The 3655-nt window shown below is 47.8% G+C and overlaps 1 protein-coding gene across 1 annotated transcript in view; it reads left to right on the top strand.

Moving 5' to 3' along the window:
- The first annotated feature begins 236 nt into the window (after positions 1-236).
- Positions 237-3655, top strand: part of GABRB3 (gamma-aminobutyric acid (GABA) A receptor, beta 3) — a 179444-nt gene continuing 176025 nt past the window's right edge. The window contains exon 1 of the mRNA XM_011981481.1: positions 237-388. The gene's annotated coding sequence lies outside the window, so the exon portion shown is untranslated. The remainder of the gene's footprint in view (positions 389-3655) is intronic.

Genomic DNA, 3655 nt, shown 5'->3' with positions numbered 1-3655 from the left:
TCATTGGGTGGAGGTCTTCAGAGCTGGGCTGTCATAGGGTGGATGTCCCCAGAGCTGGGCTGTCATTGGGTGGAGGTCTTCAGAGCTGGGCTGTCATTGGGTGGATGTCCCCAGAGCTGGGCTGTCATTGGGTGGAGGTCTTCAGAGCTGGGCTGTCATTTGGTGGAGGTCCTCAGAGCTGGGCTGTGGTTGGGTGGATGTCATCAGAGCTGGATTGTCATTTGGTGGAGGTCCTCAGAGCTGAGCTATCACTGGATATATGCCATGTGAGCTGGATGGACTGTGAAAGAGAAAGGGAGTTGGTGATAAAAATAATTGGATGATTCTTAAAGAAATAGAAGAGACTTGCTGATGGCAGTGAGAACCCACAGGAGGCCTCTAAGGAGATGTAAGTGGGATTCGCAAGTTGATGTGAGGCAGGCTGTGAGAAGCTGGTGAAGATGGTTTATGGGTTTGACCTGTTTGGGGAACTTGCACACATTGCTCAAACCCCCGGTGACATCATTTCTTCCTGGCAGTTGTGAGGATGGGTTAGGTACTGGGTGGTGAAATACAGAGGGGAGCTCTTACCTCTGAGCGACTTGGATGTGCTGTGGTATGACACAAAAGGGCTGAGATAGGGGTTTTAGGAGCCTGTGGTTCTCTATCAATATGAAGGCAGCATCATCAGCCACATTGGTAGCATTATCCTACCTCTTTGTTGGATGTGCTTCCACCTCCACTCCTAGCGCACACCCGTCACACACAGAACCACGTTCAGTGGGAAGAGGATCAGCATGTAGCATTCAGTTGCTGAGAACTGTTTTGCAGTTTGTACTCTCTGGGCCTTTAGGAGAAAAAAAATCAATACAGTCTTACATTTTGAAGATGAGACTTTTCTGTTTCTTTCCCTTGAGTCAGGATATTGATCAACTCATGTATAGTTTGAGTTGGATGCACTTGCTTTAGAAGGTGTGGCGAATTCCTGCATGGCTCAGCTTTCCATTCTAATTGCAAACCAGCCCTGAGTTCACAACAGTGTGTGTTCTCACCGTGGCTTGTTCTCTGTGTATTTTGCTTTTGGTGTTTGGAAGATGTAGCAAGTTTGGAAATTTTAGAGCAATCTATGGAATGTTGAGGTCACATTCTATACATTATAAATGCGTTGCAATAAAGAAGGCCCATAAATGCGAGACCATGGATGTTTTTAATAGTTTACTAACAAAAGAATGGATTTTGCACACAAGACTACTGATGATTCAGGATTGGATGCATCAGGGTAATCTGCCTGTCATTAGTATATTACACAGCACAAGGCAACCAACCCCATGCACCTTAACAACATTTTCTAGCATTTCACCATCTATTATTTTTATCTGAAAACATATTCTCTGTGCTCAGGGCTAGTAAGAGAATCAGTTTATAAATAGTTATTATTTCATAATTTGTTCAACATAATTACCAAATGCTAAGTCATGTCCTTCTCGTTCCTGCCTTGGTGCTTAAGGACTTATTGTCATAATGTGGCATTTTTGTGCAAGTCTTATTACATCGTGTGGGTTTTCTCTCCTCTCTCTTCTGGGATGTAGCACATCCCACACACAGCTGCAGGGAAAAATTCTCCGTCACCATCATATCTGTTGCTCTGTTTCCTGCTCAGTTCTTAGAGAGGCTTCTGAGGACCCTCCAGACCCAAAGTTAACTTTGCTGGCTGGAAATGGTAACTTCGAATAATTGGTGTTTCTGCCGATTCTCAGATTTTTCTGACCTCTTCAGTCACCAGCCCAAGTCTACCGTGTGTGTTCCTGCCTAGTTCCAAGGCCTCGATGGTTAGCAAAGCTCGCTGGTCCTTGTGAGGAAGGCTCTCTCCTTGCTCTCTCCTGCCTCCTGCTTCAAGCTCAGACCCCCCAGGTCCTCCAGGAGCTGCCCATGAACCCCTCTTGCCTTCTTGTCTGCGTGCCCTCAGCACGGATGTATTTACCTGGCACCTTGTTTTTTGTGCCTGACTGCTATGTGGCTTTGCAATTTTTTTTTTTTTGCATGTGGCTTTTTGGGATGTGCTTTATCTTCCCTTGAGGCAGGGGATGGTTGTGTTTCTCTGTTTTTGGTGTGTCCTGTGAGAACTTGGTGTTCTCCACAGACTTCAGATTTGTCTTTCACTCCTATTCCTTGAACTCCTCCTGTTCACTGAGACAGTCCTGAGTGATTTGCCATGCACCTTTAAGAATTACTAACAGTGATCATGAAAATAATAATAGATAGTGTGAAAGGAAAAGAAAACTTGGGACCCCTAAATCCCTAAGCTAAAGGGAAAAAGGCAAGCTGGGAACTGCTTTGGGCCAACCCGCCTCCCATTCTATTCAGAGTTGCCCCTCTGCTCACTGAGATAAATGTATATCTGATCGCCTCCTTTGGAAAGGCTAGTTAGAAACTCAAAAGAATGCAGCCATTTGTCTCTTATCTACCTATGACCTGGAAGCCTCACCCCACTTCCAGTTCCTGCCTTTGCTCTGAGTTGTTTGGTCTTTCCAGACCGAACCAGTGCTCATCTTACATGTGTTGATTGGTGTCTCATGTCTCCCTAGAATGTATAAAATCAAACTGCTCTGACCACCTTGGATACACGTCATCAGGACCTCATGAGGCTGTGTCACAGACGTGCAGCCTGAACCTTGGCAAATAAACTTCCTAAATTAACTGAAACCTGTCTCAGATTTTCGGGGTTCACAGTAGTTTACGGGGACGTTGTTGTATTTTAGGCACTGTGTCAGGCAGTGTCCGTGTATCCTCTCACTTCATCCTCACACCGATCCCAGTGCAGGGGCACTTATGAAGCTCTTTTTACAAGGGAAGAAACTGAGGCTTAGGGAAACTAGGTGAATCGTCGTAGCTCAGATGTCTAAATATTCTGCACACCTTCCTCGGCTGTTTTCCGTGTGTTTGAATGCAATGACAAACACATTCTCCTTATTATTGTCCTCGTTGCTGGCACGTGTTAGAGTTTCCTTCTGGGTCAGAGTCTCTACCACGGTGGTCACCTCAGCCCCACCATGGCAAATGTGCCTGGGGAAGGCACTTTGGACACACACAACATGTGGCCGCTCAGCTTCCACCTGCCATCTCTGATCCCTGGCTCCTCTGCCGGCTTCACTTCCTTCTTGCGTCTCCTCCCCTGAGGGCGTGTGGTTTGCTGAGGTACAGCACACCTGCAGTAAGGAGGCAGACGCGGGCACAGGAGTGTGCCGCCTGATGAATGCTCACTTGCACATAAGCTCGTGCAACCAGTGCCCAGATGGAAACGGGGAGCGTGCTGTCTCCCACCCACAACATCTTATGGAAACAGCATGTTGCGGCCGCCAGTTCTCACTCCTTCATGTGCCAGCGTTGCCTGTCCACGGCATTCATTCTTCCCACCCTATTGGCCCCTCTTGGAGAACCTTTTTGATGCACATCTCTGATGTTTTTCCAGCCTGTACCCTGCAGATCTCCAGGCTGGATCATCCTGGTGGCCTCATCCTCTCTCCTTGCTCCTGAGCCCAGGCACTCAGAGATGACTGATGGCACCAGGCGACTGAGCTGCCAGTGTTGCTGATCGGGCCTGGGTCTCCTCCGTCCTGTGCGTCACTCTCTGCCTGTCCATCCTCTGCCATCGGGCCTGGGTCTCCTCCCTCCTGTG

The sequence above is a fragment of the Mandrillus leucophaeus genome, unplaced genomic scaffold, assembly GCF_000951045.1.
Source record: "Mandrillus leucophaeus isolate KB7577 unplaced genomic scaffold, Mleu.le_1.0 Scaffold227, whole genome shotgun sequence".
Taxonomy (NCBI): Eukaryota; Metazoa; Chordata; class Mammalia; order Primates; family Cercopithecidae; genus Mandrillus; species Mandrillus leucophaeus.
This window is presented reverse-complemented; position numbering and strand designations above follow the sequence as displayed.